Raw genomic sequence first — 23,262 nt, forward strand, 5'->3', positions numbered from 1 at the left:
CATTGTACTCAGTGGGGAAAGGTGGAAAGCTTTCCATCTAAGATCAGGAACAAGACAAGGATGCCTACTATCGCCATTGCTATTCAACATTGTACTACAAGTTCTAGCTAGAGTAATTAGAGAAGAAAAAAAAATTAAAGGCATCCAAATAGGAAAAGGGGACATAAAGCTTGCACTATCAGCAGATGACATGATCCTATATTTAGAAAATTCTGAAATGTCTACAACAAAGCTACCTGACATAAGAAATGAGTTCAGCAAAATGGCAGAATACAAGATCCACATGCAGAAATCAGTGTTCTTGTACAGTAGTACTGCACAATCTGAGGAGAAATCAGGGGGAAATTCCATTTACAACAGCAACAAAAAGACTCAATATGTAGGTATCAACTTAGTCAAAGAAGTACAGGACCTAGATGCAGAAAACTACAAAAGAGTGGTAAAAGAAATTTAAAATGCCTAAACAAATGGAATGACACTCCGTGTTCATGTACTCTAAGACTAAATATCATGAAGATGTCAATCCAACCTAAACTGACTTATAGACTCAATGTAATACCAATAAAAATTCCAACAGCCTACTTGACAGAAATAGAAAAGGCAATTACCAAATTCATTTGGAAAGGAAATGCACCCAAGTAACCAAAAACATTCTAAAAAAGAAGAGCAACATGGGAGGAACTTCAATGCCAGACCTTGAAACATATTACAATGCTACAGTGGCCAAAACAGCATGGCACTGGCATAAAGAGAGACTCATTGATCAGTATAATAGAATTTAGAGTCCAGAAATAAACTCCCACCTCCATGGTCAACTAGTTTTTCAGACACCTACCAAGTCCATGTTAATGGGGGGAAAGTCCCTTTAATAAATGGTGCTGGGAGACCTGGATATCTATAACCAAAAGAATGGAATGGAACCCCTATCTTACATCCCATACAAGAATCAACTCAAAATGGATCAGAGATCTAGATATAAAAGGACCATAAAACTGCTTGAAGAAAATGTAGGGAAACATCTTAAAGACCTTGTGCTACATGGTGGTTTCTTGGACCTTACATCCAAAGCACACAAAACAAAAGAAAAAATGGATAAATGGGACCTCCTCAAAATTAAACACATGTACACCTCACAGGACTTTGTCAAAAGGGTGAAAAGGCAGCTGCCTCAGCAGAAGGAAATACTTGGAAATCACATGTCCAATAAGGGATTAATATCCATGATATGTAAAGAGATGTTACAACTCAAAAATAAAAAAAGACTCAATTAAAAAATGGGCAAAAGACATGAATAGACATTTGTCCAAAGAAGAAATACAAATGGTGAGAAAACACGTGAAAAAATGTTCAATATGAGTAATGATTAGGGAAATACAAATCATAACTAAGAGATATCTTTTCACGCCTATCAGAATGGCCACAATTAAAAAGTCAGAGAACTACAAATGTTGGAGAGGATGTGGAGAGATAGGAACTCTTACTCACAATTGGTGGGAATGCAGAATGGTACAGCCACTGTGGAGGACTGTTGGGCAGTTCCTAAAGAAGTTGAATATAGGGCAGCAGACTTGGCCCAGTGGTTAGGGCATCTGTCTACCACATGGGAGGTCTGTGGTTCAAACCCCAGGCCTCTTCGACCCATATGGAGCTGGCCCATGCGCAGTGCTGATGTGCACAAGGAGTGCCCTGCCACGCAGGGGTGTCCCCCACATAGGGGAGCCCCACATGCAAGGAGTGTGCCCCGGAAGAAGAGCGGCACAGTGCAAAAGAAAGTGCAGCCTGCCTAAGAATGGTGCTTCACACATGGAGAGCTGACACAAGATGATGCAACAAAAAGAAACACAGATTCCCGTGCCGCTGACAACAACAGAAGCAGACAAAGAAGAAGATGCAGCAAATAGACACAGAGAGCAGACAACTGGGGCAGGGCGGGGATGAGGGGAGAGAAATAAATAAATAAATAAGTCTTTAAAAAAAAAAAAGAAGTTGAATATAGATTTGCCAGTGACCCAGCACTATCACTATTGGGTCTACACCCAGAATTGAAAGCAGTGATACAAATACACATCTGCACACTCATGTTCATAGCAGTACTAGTCACAATGTCAAAAGCTGGAAAGAACCCAGGTGCCCATCAACTGACAAATGGATAAACAAACAGTGGTATATTCCCACAATGGAATATTATGCAGTACTTAAGAAGAAATGGGAAAGCAGATTTGGCCAGACAGGGCATCTGCCTACCACATAGGAGGTCCAAGGTTCAAACCCAGGGCCTCCTGATCCATGTGATGAGCTGGCCCATACATAGTGCTGATTTTCCCAAGGAGTGCTGTAGCACGCAGGGGTGTCCCCCGCATAGGGGAGCCCCACGTGCAAGGAGTGCACCCCGTATGGAGAGCCACCCAGCACAAAAGAAAGTGCAGCCTGCCCAGGAGTGGTGCCACACACATGGAGAGCTGACAGAACAAGATGACGCAACAAAATGAGGCGCAGATTCTTGTCGCTGACAAGAGTACCAGTGGACACAAGAAGAACACACAGCAAATGGACACAGAGAGCAGACAACTGGGGGTGGGGTGGGGAAGGGAAGAATAATAAATAAAAAATAAATCTTAAAAAAAAAAGAAAAGAAGTCCTAAAACATTTGACAACATCAATGAACCTGGAGGACATTATGTTGAGTGAAGCAAACCAGACACAAAAGGACAAATACAATAAACAGAGGATCGCTATGAACTAAATATATTGTATAACATATTGTATGATTCCATTTACATAAAACATAAATATAAATCAATTTATAGAGGGGAAATAAAAGTATCTGTGCAAGAATAGCCAAAATGGGGAGCTGTGAACAGTAGGGGAAGCACAGATGAAGAAGTGATGGATTTACTTTTTAAATTATTATTCAAATTAGGAAAATGCTCTAGTAATGATGGAGGTGATGAATGCACAACTATGCGATGCTGCCAAACACCACTGATTGTGCAGTGAACTGTATGCTTTGTTGATAAGTATTGATAAAAATGATTTGTTAAAAAAAACAACAAACAGCACTTAAAAATGGGAAACTATGTAAATAACACTTTCACCAGAGAAGAAACATTCAATTCTTTTCATCACTAGGGAAATACAAATTAAAACCTGCTATGACTTATCATATAGACATAGTAAAATGGCTAAAATCAAGAAAGATAATACCAACTGTTAAAGAAGATGTGGAAAACCTGGAGCCCTCATACATTTCTAGTGAGAATGCCAAATGGTGCTGCCACTTTGGAAAACATTTTGTCAGTTTCTTAAAAATATAAACTTACATCATTGTTGCTAGTTCCACTCCGAGATATCTATCCAAGACAAATTGCTGTACCATGATTCCCACAGCAAGTTCATGGCTGCCAAAACTGGGGAAAAAAATACAAATGCCTATCAACCCGGGCTTGGATAAGAGAAGGTGGTACATCGTAAATAGCTCTGCAGTTCTAACGAGGTAATTTCATTCAACTAACTTTCACAGAATAAACAAGTTATCCGTGTATGGAAAAATGCCAAAGACTGAAGCAGGCCCCGGGTCCCCCGCCGCCCACGGCCCCCGCGAAGGCAGCCCCCCAACCGCACAGCGGGAGCTTTGGCAGCCGGGCGTGTCCTCAGCGCAGCGCGGGGACGGCCGCTCGCCCGCTTTTCCGCGCTGCCGGCGGCCCCCCGCAGCCCCGCGCCCCCTGGTGGGGTCCGCACACGTACCGGGCTCCGGGCCAGGAGCAGGCCGGCATCTGAGAAGGGACCGTGCGCTCCGCCTGAGGGTTCCGGGCCGGTGCTCGCTGCCCGGCGCGGAGCCTCCGCCAGGCCCAAGAACTAGGACACCGCCGGGACGGGAACCCCCAGGGTCTGAAAGCTGCAGCCGCTGCGCGGCGTGCTGGACGGGGCTGAACAGCCAGGGGCGGGGCCGAGCGGTGGGGAAAGCGGCTGCGCGGCCAGCGCCACGCCCTTGACAGAAGCCCCACCCCTGCCACGGCCCCAGGCGGGCCTGCGCACTTAGGGCTCCTGCCCGCTCCAGTCCCACTAGACTTCGGGGCCCCTACCTGCGTCCTCCAGGAGGAGGGTCTCCCCACCCCTGACATCCGGCCAGCGCCTGGCAGCCACGCAGATCCTCCTGGCCAGGTATGGGGATGCCTCCCGGGAGGAGCTGTCAGCCCCAACCCCCCTTGTGAGCTAAATATTCTTCTTTGTCACAGAAGACTGAAGCTCAGGGTGCAGCGCAATAAAGGGCAGCAGGAGGTGCGCTGGGCCGGGGGGAGCGGGGAGTCTCATTGTAAACAGATGGTTACTGGCCCCTTTTCAACTAACAGGTCATGATTCTAGAACCCAAGATTATAAAAATAGTTAAAATGAACAGAATTATTGTAGTTTCCCAAGATACACAGGATTTTAAAGTGGAAAATCTTCAAGGGAAATTAAGACCTATGAAATGCTATGGTTATAAGTGAATCAACACTTGGAATATTTTGGAGCAATACTTGGGACAAACTACCAGTAATTCATCTTTTGGGACTTGTGTAATCTCTCCAAATAGATTATTCCTGTAATGTCAAAAAACTATCATATAAATGGAAACTTTAAAAATTTTTTTATTTAATTGCCTTTTTTTAAGCTACCTTGAGCACAAATGTTACATTAAAAATATGAGGTTCCCACCCCCCTACCCCCCACTATACTATGCAAATAAAGAGAGACAGAACGAGGATTAATGGCTGGCAGGGGTTGAGGGGAGTGGGAAAGGTGGAGTAACTCCTTTTGGGTCTATGAGATTTCCTTCAGAATGGATAAAAAAGTTCTGAAATTAGATAAATTTGATGCGCAACATAGTGAATATACTAAATGCCACAGAATGTACTGTTAAAATTGTTAATTTTATGTTATGTCGCTTTCACCTAACAAAAAATATACAGATAATGTGAAGTGGAGGAAAAAGAAACTCTCATAATTATAATGCTCTTATCGTGCTTGAAAGAAACACTTTCTTTCTACTATATCTCTCACCTGCACAGTTCTGAGTTGTCACCTGCTGATGGTAGAGTTCCATGCCATCCAAAAGGACAAGGTGTGCCTACATTGCAAAGGAGCCACAAAAATCCTGACTGGTTCCTGTACAAGGAATAGGTTTCTCTAGTTCTAAAAATGGCTAAAAGCTAGGGTATTAAGTTAAACAAGTGTTATCAACACAGACATACTCAAGATGAATTAGGAGGAAAAAGGAATTTTGCAATTGAGCAAATCTCTTGCTAGACTTCATTACTAGAACCAATTAAAGCATTTTTCTTTTCTGCTCTAGTACAGAACCTGGTCAGAGGGTTTTTCTCCTAGCTCACTTAAGCTTCCCCTCTTCTATTAGTGCCTTTGCAGGGTCCTCTCTGACCACATGAACCTTCCCTGGCATTCTTTATGTCCCATTTCTCCCCTCCTCCCTCCAGTTCCTCCTCCCCCTCCTCCGCCTCCTCCTCCTGCCTCTTCTCTCTCTTCTCTCAGGCTTTTCTAAACCACAAGAGGCAGTGGCCTCATTTCCATTGTCATAGAACCCTCAAATCCCAAAGAACTACAGAATCGCTCATCAAAGTTTGCAAGTTTTTTCTTTTACTTGTGTAGAGGACATGATTTTTTTGGTTACTGTTAGCATGGAGTATCTTTTTCAAAGATTTCATTTTCAGGCAGTTTTTATCCTGGATCTAAGGTGAGTCTCTTGTAGGCAGCACATGGATGGCTCATGTTTTTCCATCCATTCTGTCAGCCTGTATCATTTTTTTTAAGATTTATTTTATTTATTCCTATCCCCTTCCCCCTCCATTGTCTGCTCTCTGTGTCCATTTGCTGTGTGTTCTTCTGTGTCTGCTTGCATTATCTGGCAGCACTGGGAAACTGTCTCTTTTTTGTTGTTGTTCCATCATCTTGCTGTTTAGCTCTCCATGTGAAGTGCCACTCCTGGGCGAGGTGCACTTTTTTTCACATGGGGCAGCTCTCCTTGTGGGGCACACTCCTTACACATAAGGCACTGCTATGCAGGGGCACCCCTGCATGGCAGGGCACTCCTTGAGTGCAGCAACACTGCACATAGGCCAGCTTACCGCACAGGACAGGAGGCCCTGGGGATTGAACCCTGGGCCCTCCATGTGGTCTGCTTCCCAGCCTATATCTTTTGATTGGGGAGTTTAATCCATTCACATTCAATGTTATTACGGTAAATGCGTTATTTACTTCTGTCATTTTATTCTTTGGTTTTCATATGTCATGTCTTATTTCTGTCTGTATTTTCACTCTCTTGATTATCCTTTCTGCTATTCTTTCTCCTATAATCTCTTCCAAACCTCTGTATCCTGTCTTTTCCTGTCAGGTGGTAAGGCCTCCTTTAATATTTCCTACAAAATGGAATCATTTTCATGAATTCTCTTAATTTCTGTTTTCTTTGTATTTTAAATGCACCTTCATATTTAAAGGCCAATTTTGGTGGATAAAGATTTCTCAGCTGGCAGTTTTACTCTTTTAGTATCCTAATTACATCATGCCATTGTCTTCTCTTCTCCAAGTTCTGATGAGAAATCCACAAAAAATCTTTCTGGGCATCCATTGTATGTGATAGTTTGCTTCTCCATTGCTGCTGTCAGAATTTTCTCTTTATCTTTGACATTTGGCAATTGGAGTAGTCCTGTTAGACCTACTATGAATCTGAATAGACCTATTGGAGTAGGTCTATTCACATTTATTCTGATTGGGGTACACTGTGCTTCCTGGACATGCAAGGTCATTACTTTCATAAGGGTTGGGAAATTTTCAGCTCTTATTACCCCAGATACTCTTTCTACTCCTTTCCCTTCTCTTCCCCTTCTGGAACTGACATGACATGCATGTGGTTGTGTTTTCTGTTATCACTCAACTCCCTGAGCCCTTGCTCAATTTTTCACATTCTTTTCTCTTTCTGTTCTTTTCTCTCTTCCATTTCTGCTGTTCTGTCTTCTGCATCACTTATTGTTTCTTCTGTCATTTCAAACTTGCTGTTGTATGCCTCTAATGTTTTTTGTTGTTGTTTTGTTTGTTTCCTCTTTAGGAGGTACTGACAATCGAACCCAGGACCTTGTGCATTGTAAGCAGATGCCCAACCACTGAGCTACATCTGCTCTGCAGTGAGAGTTCATTTTTTCATTTGTTGTTTTTAGAAGGTGCCAGGGATCAAACCTGGGACCTTGTACATGAAAAGTAGATCCTCAACCACGTGAGCTACAACTGCTCCCCTCTAATTTGTTTTTTATCCCACTATGGTGTCTTTCATTACCATGAGTTCTGTTACTTTTCTATTCAGGCTTCCAAATTCTTCTTTGTGCTCACTTGTCTTCTTGATATCTTTTATCTTTTTATCCATATCATCTTTCAATTCATTAATTTGATTTTGGAAGTTTGTGTGCATCTCCTTGGTTAGTTGTCTGAAATCCTGTGTCTCTTCTGGGAACTTTGATAGATTCCTTTTTTTGGGTCATTTCTTTTCTTTTCTCAGGATGACTTGTAACTTTTTCCTGATGTCTAGGCATCTGATTTGAATGGTGAGTTTACTCAGATGCTCACTTTCCTTTCATAGGGATTTAGTGGCAGGAGACTGTGCGTTACTGTTGCCCTTGATTCTTGGTTCAACTTGTTCTGGGTCTTAGGATTGTCCCTGTTAGTTGCTCAGATCTGGGCTCTGAGCATAGTAATGTGTTGCAGACCTGCTTCCTAGGCCCTTGGGGAGGGAGACTGTAAAGACCAGAAAATGCCTCTCTTGTTTATTTGTGTTCTTTATATGCTTTTCCTTGGTCCAGCAGATGGCACTCTTTGTCAGCCTTCTCAATTCAAAGCCTGGTCAGAGTGTGTTTGCATCCACCAGACCAGATCACTGTGATAGAGGATCCAGCCTGGAGGCTAAGAGCCCCCTAATTCAAACATTCAGTCCTGGTCAATAGAGAGGGCAATTAGTCCCCTGCTTGCTTCCAAACAATAGCAGGGCCCCACCCAGCCTGCTGGAGCTCAAGGGCACAGTTGGCCAAAAGCAGCCAGCCTTAGGCTGTGTTGCTCTCTCCTCTCTTCTGAGAGGTGGGTCCCTGTTTGTAGCCAGTGGCCCTGAGGCCTGAGAATTCAAAGTGTCTATATGGTGGGGGTGGATACTGGCAGCTGCAGCATGTACTCACAGTTCTGTTACCATGGTTTTTTCCATTGCCGCTCTCTCTGCTTGGTGGTGTCCAGCCTTCTCCTGGGGTCCTGACCCCTAGAAGTTTCTTTCCAGGCCATTTCTGCCTGTCCCCTAGCTATTTTTCTGGAAGAGAAGAGAATCCTCTGTCTTGCTAATCTGCCATATTCCCAGAAGAATCATTGTAAAGTAATGGAAGCCATTTGAGTTAACAAGATTTCAATAAAGATAATAATAATATGTATTCAGACTATTTGTACCCCATCTTTCCATAATGGTTTTTTAGTATATGCACAAATATATATTTATAGAAATAATTATGAAATTCTCTTAAAACTAAAGCCCCAAAGAAGTTAAAGCTATAAAAAAGGCAAAAGTAAACATTCTCACAAAGAGAGTTAATACAAATTGCATCAAATTTGACTGAATTAGTGTTCAGAGCAAAGTGAGAATTGTGGACATTTGAAATACTGATTTCCAAAGTGATTTTTCACTTAATGATTTTTTTATTGCTTTCTGGGTCCCATTGGAAAGGTGAGTTGTCAGAGGGAATCATTGGTGTTGGGGATTGCATAATGTCCCCCACAAAAGGTATGTTCAGGTTCCAACCCCTGGTCTGTGGTTGGGAACACTTTTGTAAATAGGACCTTTGAATATATGGGCCCTAAATCCAGTGTCGCTGAAGTCCTTATAAGCAAACCAAATGGATGTGGAAAGGAAGCTCTGGGAGCAGCCTGAAGCTGGAAGTCAACAGAACCCAGAAGAGAAAGGAGAAGATGCAGCCATATGCATCAGCACATGACAGAAAAGCCAAGGAGCACCAACATGGCTGGTGAGTTCTAAGTACTGACTCTGGGAGGAAGCAAGCCATCTAGCCTCTGAAACCTTGAGTCTGTAAATCCCTGTTGGTAAGCCAACCCATTATACGGAATCCGTTACAGCAGTGAGGAAATTAATGCAAGAGTCATGGAGGAAACTGAGAGTACACAGTTCCGACACTCAGCCCCTTCCATCAGGGCAGCCATGCTTTTATCATTTTTGTTAAATAGTTTCTCAGGCTAAAAAGCAACTACATATTTGTTTTTCACAGAGAAGAAAACATACCATTCTTAAGAAAAAGTTTTCCTGATGCAAGAATGCTGAAAGTGATAGTGTAGTGGAGAAATTCGGATAGGCGCGGTTTCGAAGGCCAGGACACGAGAATACCGAGAAGGAAGTTGGTTTATTTCGACCGGCCGGGCTCGGCAGACTCTTGTCCTAATAAAAACCAAGCCCTGAACAGCCTTTTCCAGACCCTTTTATACAGAGGATATAGGATTAGGAAGACTAACAGTGATGGTAAACAGACCTTTGGTTAGGTTCTTCAGATCTTAGTATCAGATAGGTTATTTCCTCCCGGTGAGTTACATATTCTCCACATCCAAGCCAGTTTGGATTAGCATATCTTCCACATCGTCTGGAGGCAGCCCTGAATACACATTCAGTCTCACATCCCTTCTGAACATTCAAAGACTGTAGGGCCTATATTACTTATTTGGCCATCTTGGAGACTAGGTACTCTTGGAAATAATTTTGATTTAATGCACAGGCTATATCAATAGCTTTTACAGGGATAATTAAATAACATATAACTGTTATTAGAGACAATGAATAAAAAAGAATAATAATAAAAAAGATAATTTTTTTTAAGCAAATAAGAACCCTTTCTTGGTAAATAAAAAACAAAACTATAATTTAAAGACATTGTGGCAGGAGGTTAAACTGTGGTCCAGGAATATAATATTTTAGTGGTCAGTGGAAAATGAAGAAGCCAATATATATGACTTATGTCAGGGATTCTGAACCTTTCAATTATTAAATTCATTACAGTCTCCCAACAGAAAGGTTCAATCTTTATTGTACATGGAAATCTTGTAGGAAACATATTTAAAATACTATTTTCTATACCTTATACTCAGATATTTTTATCTGTGATTTGGTGTGGAGAACCAGAAATCTGCAATTTATTTAAAATATATTAGTTTTCTTGATTAGATACATGAACATAATGAAAAATATCTATCTAGAATAATCTCATGATTACTTCTGTCCCATCAGCCTAGTTTACTCTGCCACTCTTTCAAATTATTATTATTATGAATTTCTTAACTCTATCCAGAAAGTTTGTCCTAAGGTAACAATTCATTTTAAACACAACCCTTTTTTCCTACTATTATATGTATTGGATGTTTTGAATTGTACCATATTGATTGCCTTCCTTTTCCTATATGGATATATTGTCATTTCCTTTTCCTGTGTTTTCCATGGGGTTAAAATGCTGGACAGCTCTCCTTATGGGGTGCACTCTTTGTGCATGGGGCTCCCCTATGTGGGGGACACCCCTGTGTGGCACAGCACTCCTTGCACACATCAGCACTGCATGTGGGCCAGCTCCACATGGGTCACGGAGGCCCGGTGTTTGAACCGTGGACCTCCCATGTGGTAGGTGGAAGCCCTATCCATTGGGCCAAGTCCACTTCCCTGATTGAGTTATGATTAGGGCATTGAGTCCCCACACTTTGGTGGTTGAGGACTCACAGATAAAAGGTGTGGCAAAGAACAGAGTTGAGAATTTCTGATGTTGGAGTTTAATGCTGAAGACTTAAGCTGAAGTCCCAGGAAGTCAGCATGCAGAGAAAAGAGAAGCCAGCACCAGGAAGAAAGGAACCTTGAGCCCAGAGAAAAGCCCCAGGAATGTAGGAACCCAGGAAGCCTGAACCCTCACAGACATCAGCAGCCATCTTGCTCCAATTAGACTTTGGTGAGGGAAGTAATTTATGCTTTATGTCCTGGTATCTGTAAGCTTCTACCCAAAATAAATACCCTATAAAAACCAACCAATTTCTGGTATTTTGCATCAGCACCCCTTTGGCTGGCTAATACATTTTCCAAGGGCAGAAAAAACACTTAGAATGAGCCTGCCAGGCTGTGGGTACAGGAGTCCTCTATTTGTGTGACTCCCACCATTGTGCCCTGCCATGCTCAGTGCAGGGCATGGATGAGGTCAGGGCACTGCTTGATCCTCTGGGCTTGCTGTAGGCCCAGGTGGGGCACAGAGAGGCCAGAGCACAGGGGCTGGTCTCCTTTGCCTGACATCAGCCAAAGGACTGATTAATGCACAGGACAATTAGCACTTTCTGTTTATACAAAGAGCAAAGCTCGAGAGCCTTGTTGTATAGAGCCTTGCTGGTCTCCCCCATGATGCCCAATAACAGTCTTCCCTGGTGACATCTGGACAGTGTCAGGACAGCTTCCTTGAAGACCCCAACACAGCCTCCTCTGGCTGTCCTTTCAGAGATAAGCCCCTTAGAAACAGTCCCATGCAGTCCCTCTCCAGACCTATTCATTTCTATTTCAGCCCTCTGTGTTTTTCAACTTGCTGAACCCAGCCAACCACTCCAGTGGAACAACTCTCCTATGGGTATTCCAATTACATTCAAATTCTCACATGAAAGGCCACTTTCTTTATCATTCTTGAACTTTCCTTCCTGATTTTCTGTAGTGTTAACAGATTTGATTATGTTCTTCCCCTTCTGCTATCTTGGCTTCACCATATTTACCTCTTGGGGCTCCCTGCTAATTTTCTTTCATACATCTCAGTGTCCTCTTCCTCTGTTAACCATTTACATGTTGATGTTCCACAAGGTTCAGTCTTCTCACTTTCCTTCTCATTCACCATAGTCTATTTCAGTGACCACATCCAAACCTATTGTTTCAAGCACGATGCCAAGGGCTCTTAACTTTTCATATCTAGCCCAGATCTCTCTCCTGAGTCCCAGATGTGAACTTCTCACTTGTTTTTCATAGATCCCTCAAACTAAGGCTGTTATCCCACAGTTCTACACCCTTTTCTTTTTCAGTATGAATGTCACCACCCCTGCCCAATTCTCTAAGCCAAAAACTGGAAAATTTCCTATATATCTCCCACTCTATCATTCTGAAATACAATTACTCTGAAGATGTGTCAATATTACTTCCTAAATATATCTTCTCAATTCCACCCTGCCTCCCCATTTCTCATTGTAGACTTAGTCCAGTATTTCATCACTGATAGCCTGGATTATTGTCACAAGCTTCCAAATAATTTCTCCACTTCTGGTCCAGCCTCCCTCAACTTTATCTTCTACATTGTGGCTAGCACATGTGTAAAAATGCAAAATATTTCTTATCTAAAACCATTCAATTATTTATATAGTTTGCATATTAAAATTCAAGTTCATCCAGCATTTTAGAATGGAAACCTCCAAACTGGCCACCACCCACCTCTACGACTCATCTGCAAACCACCCAACAGAATTATCTTACACTAAAGGTCAGCATATTCTAAACAGTGTTCCAAGGAGCACTTCTTTCAGATATTAATAAAATTCTGGTCTAATAAGTTTGTGAACATGGGGAAATGGACTTAAACACAGTGATGGGCAGGGAGTTAAACTACAATGTAAACTATAATACACTCTTAGTGGCAATGCTCCAAAATATGTTCATCAATTGTAACAAACATCTATGAATTGTAACAAATATACCAATTGTAACAAATATATGGAGGATGTTGCTAATGTGGGAAAATATGGGAAGAGTTGAGATTGGGGCATATGGGAATCCCCTCTATATTTTTTGTAACATTTATGTAGTCTAAGTATCTTTTTTAAAAAATTTAAAAGTATATTTAAAAAATAGACACTAAAATGGGCATTGGGCATATTCAAATAAGGAACAGAGAAGATAAAGTTTGAGTACTGAACTCCTGTTTTTCATTGAATAGCTATTAACATCTCAAGGCATTCAGTTTGGGGTATGTTACTGAAGGCATTTGGGAAAACCTAAAGTTTCAACAATATGCTCTACTCTCTTACATCTTCACCTCTGCCTGGTGAGCCATCCATTCAGGCATTCATTTGCTCATACATTCCAAGACAATCATTGGAAATCAACTAGTATATGCTGTACTTTCAGGGGGAGAACATGTTCTTGGTGAGCCAAACTTTATAAATATATGATTAAAACAATCAGAATGAGTGCTCTGAATTTTGGAGCATAGTACAAGGACCTGAATTTGGGAGATCAAGAGACATCAAGCTTTCCCCTCCTCCTTGACAGGGGTATCCCTCAGATAGGTGTCAATTTTTTTTACTCTAGGTATTAAATGGAATCTTAGGTGTTAAATGAGCATATATTTACTGGTGTCATATCTTTCCCTTAGGTTGATCCTTTCATTGTTACAAAATCTCCCTGTCTGTAGAGGTATAGGTAAAGTATATGTACATGTCATGAAAGTTAAGTTCGTATCAAATGAAATAGGATTTTATATATTTAGGATGTTAAATTTTGACCCCATGGAAAACAGAGGAAAAAGAAATGACAATATATCCATATAGGAAAACGAAGGCAATCAATGTGGTACAATTCAAAACATCCAATACATATAATAGTAGGATAAAGGGCTTGTTTAAAATGAATTGTTGTTTCCTTAGGAAAAACTTTCTGGATAGAGTTAATAAATTCATAATAATAATAATTTGAAAGAGTGGCAGAGTAAACTAGGCTGAAGGGACAGAAGTCATCATGAGATTATTCTAGACAGATATTTTTTATTATGTTCATGTACCTAATCAAGAAAACTAATGTATTTTAATTAAATGCAGATTTCTGGTCCTCCACCCCAAACCACGGATAAAAATATCCAGGTATAAGTTACAGAAAATAGTATTTTAAATATGTTCCCTACAAGATTTTCATGCACAATAAAGATTAACCCTTTCTGTCAGGAGACTGTAATGAAATCAATAATTGAAAGGTTCAGAATCCCTGATATAAGTCATATATATTGGCTTCTTCAAGTTTCGACTGACCACCAAAATATTACATACCTGGACCAAAGCTTAACCTTCTGGGGCCCTGCTATTGTTTGCCAGGGAGCCAGCAGGGGACTAAAGAGATCCAGGACTGAGGAGATCCGACAATCTCACTCTCTTCCTCTACTGACCAGGACTGGTTGTTGAGGACAGAGAAGGGAATGGAATTACTGCCTACCTGGGATGAGGGAGAGGACTACCAGCACAGCCTGAGGAACTGCCTTTGAGAAAGTTTAGGATTCTCTATCACAGTGATCTGGTCTGATGGATGCAAACACACTCTGAGCAGACATCAAACTGAAGGCCTGACAATGAGTGCCATCTGCTGGTGGACCAAAGAAAAGCATGTGGGAACACAGACATAAATAAGCAAGCTACTTTACTGGAAGTGTAGTTGGTGCTGGGGTTTAAGATATATCTAGGGGATTTGAATCTCTGGACTGACAATATGATAGCCAGGCCCTGAGCCTCAACAGACTTCAACTCCTACACTCTGATTTATTGGCCTTACCCCACTCAGCTAACATGGAGTTGAAGAATGTCAACCACCACACCATGGAGCCTAGAGTGCCTACAACTAAAAGCAGGAGGATTCCATCCAGTATCCATGTGGAATCTGAGCCTCCTCTTGACATAGAGGTGCAATGGACACAACCAATCCAAGGTCCACAGAGAAAAGGTGGCATTGGTGTGGGGAAAGTGACCATGGTGGCTGATGGGTATGGGGAATGGGAGGAAGAGATGAGATGTGGAGGCATTTTTGGGACTTGGAGTTGTCCTGGGTGGTGCTTCAGGGACAATTACCAGACATTGTAAATCCTCCCAGGGCCCACTGGATGGAACGTGGGAGAGTATGGGCTATGTTGTGGACCATTGGCCATGAGGTGCAGAGATGCCCAGAGATGTACTTACCAAATGCAATGGATGTGTCATGATGATGGGAATGAGTGTTGCTGGGGGGGGGGGGGGGGAGTGGTGGGGTGGGGGTGGTGGGGTTGAATGGGACCTCATATTTTTTTAATGTAATATTTTTACAAAATGAATAACATTAAATAAATAAATAAATAAAATAAAATAAAAAGAAGGAAAAAAAAAAGAGAGAGGCATTTTCTGGTCTTTACAGTCTCCCTCCCCAAGGCCCTGGGAAGCAGGTCTGCAACACATTACTCTGCTCAGGGCCCAGATCTGAACAACCAACAGGGACAATCGTAAAGACCCAGAACAAGTTGAATCAAGAATCAAGAACACCAGTAAGAGCCTTCTGCCACTAAATCCCTATGAAAGGAAAGTGAGCGTCTGAGTAAACTCACCATCCAAATCAGATGCCTAGACATCAGCAAAAGTTACAAGTCATTCTAAGAAAATAGAAGAAATGACCCAAGAAAAGGAATATACCAAAGTCCCCAGAAGAGACACAGGATTTCAGACAACTAACCAAGGAGATGCACACAAATTCCCAAAATCAAATTAATGAATTGAAAGACGATATGGATAAAAAGATAAAAGATATTAAGAAGACACCAAGTGAGCACAAAAAAGAATTTGGAAGCCTGAATAGAAAAGTAAAGAACTCATTGGAATGAAAGACACAATAGTGAGATAAAAAAACTAATTAGAGGGGAGCAGTTGTAGCTCAAGTGGTTGAGGACGTACTTCCCATGTACAAGGTCTCAGGTTTGATCCCTGGCACCTTCTAAAAGCAAACAAATGAAAAAATGAACTCTCACTGCAGAGCAGATGTAGCTCAGTGGTTGGGCATCTGCTTACAATGCACAAGGTCCTGGGTTCAATTGCCAGTACCTCCTAAAGAGGAAACAAACAAACAAACAAACAAAAAACAACAAAAAACATTAGAGGCATACAACAGCAAGTTTGAAATGATAGAAGAAACAAGAAGTGATCCAGAAGACAGAATGGCAGAAATGGAAGTGAGAAAAGAACAGAAAGAGAAAGAATGTAAAAAATGGAGCAAGGGTTCATTGAGTTGCGTGATAACAGAAAACACAACAACATGCATATCATGGGCGTTCCAGAAGGAGAAGAGAAGGGAAAAGGGGCAGAAAGAGTATCTGAGGAAATAAAAGCTGAAAATTTCCCAACCCTCATGAAAGAAATGACCTTGCATGTCCAGGAAGCACAGTGTACCCCAATCAGAATAAATGTGAATAGACCTACTCCCATAAGTCTATTCACATTCATAGTAGGTCTAATAGGACTACTCCAAATGTCAAACATCAAAGACAAAGAAAATTCTGAGAGCAGCAACGGAGAAGCAAACTATCACATACAATGGATGCCCAGAAAGATTTAGTATGGATTTCTCCTCAGAACTTGGAGGAGAGAAGACAGTGGTATGATATAATTAGGATATTAAAAGAGAAAAACTGCTAGCTGAGAATTCTTTATCAAGCAAATTGGTCTTCAAATATGAAGGTGAGTTTAAAATACAAACAAAACAGAAATTAAGAGAATTCATAAAAGTGATTCCATTTTATAGGAAATATTAAAGGAAGCCTTACAACTGACAGAAAAAGACAGGAGACAGGGACTTGAAAGAGATTATAGAAGAAAGAATAGCAGAACAGATAACCAAAAGAGAGAAAATACAGACAGAAATAAGACATGACATATGAAAACCAAAGAGTAAAGTGATAGAAGTAAATAATGCATTTACCGTAATATCATTGAATGTGAATGGATACAGGCTGACAGAATGGATGAAAAGACATGAGCCATCCATGTGCTGCCTACAAGAGACTCACCTTAGATCCAGGATAAAAACTGCCCGAAAGTGAAATATTTGAAAAAGATACTCCATGCTAACAGTGACCAAAAATGATCATGTCCTCTACACAAGTAATAGAAAAAGCTTGCAAACTTTGAGGAGTGATTCTGCAGGTCTTTGGGATTTGAGGTTCTATGACAATAGAAAAGAAGCCACTGCCTCTTGTGGTTTAGAAAAGCCTGAGAGAAGAGAGAGAAGAGGCAGGAGGAGGAGGGGGAGGAGGAGGAACTGGAGGGAAGAGGGGGGTAATGGGACACAAAGAATGGCAGGGAAGTTTGCTGTGGTCAGAGTGATGTGGGCTATGAGTGGGAGGCTCTTTGTCTCTTCAGAGATAACCTAAACTATCTGTGACTTGTGGGTGTGGGATAATAAAAGGCTGCAGTCCCATTACAAGGACTCCAGTCCCAGGAAACAGTTTAACAATGCAAGGTCTATAAACTTTAAGTATTCAGGGGAAATGCAAACCAAATATGCTAAAAGCTTATCTAGAATGTCTGAAGTCCATGCTAAAAGCTTACTTAAGCTGTGGAAGATATATATGCTAATTCAAGCCTATTGAGAACTGAAACAAAAGGACCATTTAACCTTTCCTCTCGTATAAAAGAAACTTGAAAGTTTTCCGGGCCTGGGTTTGCAACAGGCCAGCCTTCAATAAACCATTTTTCCTTCTCAAAATCCTTCCTGAGTGCTGGCCTCTCTATACACAAATAATCAAACCTCTCTCAAATTCTACAACATATGTCTGTGTTGATAATACTTTTTTAACTTAATACCCTAGCTTTTAGCCATTTTTAGAACTAGAGAACCTATTCCTTGAACAGGAACCAGTCAGGATTTTTGTGGCTCTTTTGCAATGTAGGCACACCTTGTCCTTTTGGATGGCATGGAACTCTACCATCAGCAGGTGACAATTCAGAGCTGTGCAGGTAAGAGATATAGTAGAAAGAAAGTGTTCCTTTCAAGCACCAAAGAACATTATAATTATGACCGTTTCTTTTTCCTCCACTTCACATCTGTATTTTTTTGTTAGGTGAAATTAACATAACATAAAATTAACAATTTTAACAGTACATTCTGTGGCATTTAGTATATTCACTATGTTGTGCATCAAATTTATCTAGTTTCAGAACATTTTTATCCACTCCAAAGGAACCCTCATAGATCCAAAGGGAGTTACTCCACCTTCCCCACTCCCCTCAACCCCTCCCAGCCATTAATCATCTTTCTGTCTCTCTGTATTTGTATATTATGGTGAGGGTGGAGTATGGGAACCTCATATTTTTTAATGTAACTTTTTTGTGATCAATGTAGCTTTAAAAAAAGGGCAATTAAATAAAATTTTTAAAAAATGTTTCCATTTACTTGATAGTTTTTTGACATTACAGGAATAATCTGTTTGGAGTTATTACACAAGCCCTAAAAGATGAATTACTGACAGTTTGCCCCGAGTATTGCTCTAAAATATTCCAAGTGTTGATTCACTTATAACCATAGCATTTCATAGGTCTTAATTTCCCTTGAAGATTTTCCACTTTAAAAATCCTGTGTATCTTGAGAAACTACAATTCTGCCCATTTTAACTATTTTTATCATCTTGGGTCCTAGAATCATGACCTGTTAGTTGAAAAGGAGCCAGTCACCTTCTGTTTACAATGAGACTCCCCGCTCCCCCCCACCCAGCGCACCTCCTGCTGCCCTTTATTGCGCTGCACCCAGAGAGCTTCAGTCTTTTGTGATGTAGAAGAATGTTTATCTCACAATAGGGGGGCCGACAGCTCTTCCTGGGAGGCGGCCCCATTCCTGGCCAGGGGGATCCAAGGGGCTGCCAGGCCTCAGCCAGGTCTCGGGGGTGGGGAGACGCTCCGCCCAGGAGAACACAGGTAGGGGCCCCGAAGGCGGGTGGGACAGGAGAGCCGAGGGGCGCGAGGGCGCGCAGGCCCGCCTGGCAGGGGCGTGACCGGGCACTCAGCCCCGCCCCCTCGGGCCCCACCCCCTCAGGCCCCACCCCCTCAGGCCCCACCCCGCATGCGGCGCGGCGGCCCTTTGAAGCTCCGGGTGTTCGGGGTCGTCGGACGCGCTGACCTGGTGCTCCAGCAGGGCCGAGGCCCCGCGCGCGGGGCTCTGCCTGTGCGGGGCTCCGTGTGTGCGGGGCGTGTCTGGCCCGCAACCCTCAGGCGGAGCGCGCGGCCCCTCCTCAGACGCCCGCCTTCGCCCGGCTAGGAGCCCGGTACTGTGCGGACCCCACCTGGCGGCGGCGGGGCGGGTGGGTGGGGAGCGCCCGCGGGCCTGTGGGCGCGGCGGGGCGCGGGGCTGCGGGGGACCCCGGCAGCGCAGAAAAGCGGCCGAGCGGCCGTCCCCGCGCTGCGCTGTGGGAGCGCCCAGCCGTGCGGCTGCCAAAGCTCCTGCTCGCTTGACGGTTGTGCGCGGCACCCCCGCCGGTCCTGCCCTCTCTGTGCGGTTTGGGACCGGGAGTTTGGGGGCTGCCTTCGCCGGGCCGTGGGCAGCAGGGGGCTTGGGGCCTGCTTCAGTCTTTGGCATTTTTCCAGACGCGGATAACTTGTTTATTCGGTGAAAGTTAACTGAATGAAATTACCTAGTTAGAGCTGCAGAGCTATTTACGATGTACCACCTTCTCTTATGCAAGCCCCGTTTGATAGGCATTTGTATTTTTTTCCCCAGTTTTGGCGGCCATGAACTTGCTGTGGGAATCATGGTACAGCAATTTGTCTTGGATAGATATCTCGTAGTGGAACTAGCAACAATGATGTAAGTTTATATTTTTAAGAAACTGACAAAATGTTTCCCAAAGTGGCAGTACCATTTGGCATTCTCACTAGAAATATATAAGGACTCTAGGTTTTCCGTATCTTCTTTAACAGTTGGTATTATCTTTCTTGATTTTAGCCATTTTACTATGTCTATATGATAAGTCATAGCAGGTTTTAATTTGTATTTCCCTAGTGATGAAAAAAATTGAATGTTTCTTCTCTGGTGAAAGTGTTATTTACATATTTTCCCATTTTTAAGTGCTATTTGTCAATTTTTTTAAAAAAATCATTTTATTGGTACGTATCAAGGAAGCATACAGTTCATCCAAAGTGCGCAATCATTGGTATTTCGGCAGCATCACATAGTTGTGCATTCATCACCTCTATCATTATTAGAGCATTTTCATAATTTCAATAATAATAAATAAGAAAATCCATCACTTCTCCATCTGTGCCTCCCCTACTCTTCACAACTCCCATTTTTCAATATTCTTGCACAAATACTTTTTTCCCCTTTATAAATTGATTTATATTTACATTTTATATAAATGAAATCATACAGTGTGTTATACAGTATATTTAATTCATAGTAATGCTGTATTTACTGTATTTGTCCTTTGTGTCTGGCTTCACTCTACATAATGTCCTCCAGGTTCATCCACATTGTCAAATGTTTTATGACTCCCTTTCTTCTTACAGCTGCATTATATTCCATCATGGGAATATACCACTGTTTGTTTATCCATTCCTCAGTTGATGAACAACTGGGTTCTTTCCAGCTTTTGACAGTTGTGAGTAGCACTTCTATGAACATAGGTGTGCAGATGTCTGTTTGTATCTTTCAGTTCTGGGTGTAGACCCAATAGTGATATTGCTGGGTCACTGGCAAATCTGTATTCACCTTCTTTAGGAACTGCCCAGCAGTCCTCCACAGTGGCTGTACCATTCTGCATTCCCACCAATAGGGAATAAGTGTTCCTATCTCTCCACATCCTCTCCAACATTTGTAGTTCTCTGACTTTAATAGTGGCCATTCTGATAGATGTGAAATGATATTTCTTAGTTGTGATTGGCATTTCACTAATTTTTACTCATGTTGGACATTTTTTCATGTGTTTTCTTGCCATTTGTATTTCTTCCTTGGACAAATGTCTACTCATGTCTTTTGCCCATTTTTTAATTGAGTCTTTTTTTATTATTGAGTGGTAACATTTCTTTATATATTATAGCTATTAAACCCTTATTGGACATATGATTTCCAAGCATTTCCTTATGCTGAGGCAGCTGCCTTTTTACCCTTTTGACAAAGTCCTGTGAGGTGCACACATGTTTAATTTTGAGGAGGTCCCATTTATCTATTTTTTCTTTTGTTTCATGTGCTTTGTCCAAGAAACCACCATGTAGCACAAGGTCCTTAAGATGTTTCCCTATATTTTTTTCAGGTAGTTTTATGATCCTTCCTTTTATATTTAGGTCTCTGATCCATTTTGAGTTGATTCTTGTATAGGATGTAAGATAGGGGTCCTATTCCATTCTTTTGGTTATAGATATCCAGGTCTCCCAGCACCATTTTTTGAAGAGACTTTTTTCCCATTAACATGGACTTGGTAGATGTGTCAAACGCTAGTTGACCATCGAGGTGAGGGTTTATTTCTGGACTCTAAATTCTATTACACTGATCAGTGAGTTTTTCTATATGCCAGCACCATGCTGTTTTTACCTCTGTAGCTTTGTAATATGTTTTAAGATCTGGCAGTGAAATTCCCACCATGTTGCCCTTTCTTAGGATGCTTTTGGTTATTTAGGTGCACTTTCCCTTCCAAATGAATTTGGTAATTGCCTTTTCTTTCCTTTTTTTTTTTACAGATTTATTTATTTATTTCTCCCCCTCCCCCGTTTGTCTGTTCTCTGTGTCTATTTGCTGCATCTTGTTTCTTTGTCTGCTTCTGTTGTCGTCAGCCGCAGGAGAAGTGTGGGCGGTGCCATTCCTGGGCAGGCTGCACTTTCTTTCATGCTGGGCGGCTTCTCCTTAGGGGCGCACTCCTTGTGCGTGGGGCTCCCCTATGTGGGGGACACCCCTGTGTGGCAGGGCACTCCTTGTGCGCATGAGCACTGCGCATGGACCAGCTCCACATGGGTCAAGGAGGCCCGGGGTTTGAACCATGGACCTCCCATGGAGTAGACGAATGCCCTAACCACTGGGCCAAGTCCTTTTCCCTGCCTTTTCTATTTCTGTAGAGTAGGCTGTTGGAATTTTGATTGGTATTATATTGAGCCTATAAATCAGTTTAGGTTGGATTGACATCTTCATGATATTTAATCTTTCAGTATGTGAACACGGAATGTCATTCCATTTGTTTAGGTCATTTTAAATTTCTTTTACCACTGTTTTGTAGTTTTCTGCATATAGGTCCTGTACTTCTTTGATTAAGTTGACCCCTACATATTTGAGTCTTTTTCTTGCTTATTGTAAATGGAATTTTTCCCTGATTTCTCCTCAGATTGTGCAGTACTAGTGTACAAAAAACACTGATTTCTGCATGTGGCTCTTGTATTCTGCCACTTTGCTGAACTCATTTATTAGCTCAGGTAGCTTTGTTGTAGACATTTCAGAATTTTCTAAATATAGGATGATGTCATCTGCTAATAGTGCAAGTTTTACTTCCTCTTTTCTTATTTGTATGCCTTTAATTTTTTTTTCTTCTCTAATTACTCTAGCTAGAACTTGTAGTACAATGTTGAATAACAGTGGTGATAGTGCACATCCTTGTCTTGTTCCTGATCTTCGATGGAAAGCTTTCAGCATTTCCCCACCAAGTACAATGTTGGCTGTGGGTTTTTCACATATCCTTTTACCATATTGTGGCATTTTCCTTCCAATCATATCTTTTGAAGTGTTTTTTTATCAAGAAAGAATGCTGGATTTTGTCAAATGCCTTTTCTGTGATGATCATGTGTTTTTTTCCCCTTCAATTTGTTAATGTGGTGTACTATGTTGACTGATTTTCTTATGTTGAGCTAGCCTTGCCTAGCAGGAATAAATCCCACTTAGTCGCGATGTGTAAGTCTTTGATAATGTTGCTGGATTCAATTTGTCAATATTTTGTTGAGAATTTTTGTATCTCTATTTCATTAGAAAGATTGGTCTGTACTTTTCTTTCCTTATACTGTCTTTATCTGGCTTTGGTATTAGGGTGATGTTGGCTTCATAAAAAGAGTTGGGTAATTTTCCCTCCTCTTCATCATTTTGGAAGAATTTAAACTGGATTGGTGTTAATTCTTTTCAAAATACTTGGTAGAATTTATCTCTGAAGTCATCTGGTCCTGAGCTTTTCTTTGTTGGGAAGTGTTTGATGATGGATTCAGTCTCTTTAAATGTGATTTGTTTGTTAAGTTCTTGAATTTCTTATAGTGTCAGTGTAGGTTGTTGGTGCATTTCTAGGAATTTGCCCATTTCTAAGTTGTCTAGATTGTTGGCATACAATTTCTCAGAATATCTTCTTTTGATTCTTTTTATTTTTGTGGGGTCAGTCATTACTTCCCTCCTTTCATTTCTGATTTTTTTTTTGCCTCCTTTTTCTCCTTTGTGAATCTTGCGAGCAATTTGTC

At 41.6% G+C, this 23,262-nt stretch overlaps 1 long non-coding RNA gene across 1 annotated transcript in view; it reads right to left on the reverse strand.

Moving 5' to 3' along the window:
• Positions 1-4,179, reverse strand: part of LOC131279202 (uncharacterized) — a 55,586-nt gene extending 51,407 nt beyond the window's left edge. Inside the window, exons 1-2 of the long non-coding RNA XR_009186581.2 lie at positions 4,083-4,179; positions 3,321-3,407 (exon numbers count right to left, since the gene is read on the reverse strand). This is a non-coding gene — a long non-coding RNA (uncharacterized lncRNA). The remainder of the gene's footprint in view (positions 1-3,320; positions 3,408-4,082) is intronic.
• Between the last annotated feature and the right edge of the window lie 19,083 nt (positions 4,180-23,262).

Source organism: Dasypus novemcinctus, chromosome 1, assembly GCF_030445035.2.
Source record: "Dasypus novemcinctus isolate mDasNov1 chromosome 1, mDasNov1.1.hap2, whole genome shotgun sequence".
In the NCBI taxonomy this organism is placed as follows: domain Eukaryota; kingdom Metazoa; phylum Chordata; class Mammalia; order Cingulata; family Dasypodidae; genus Dasypus; species Dasypus novemcinctus.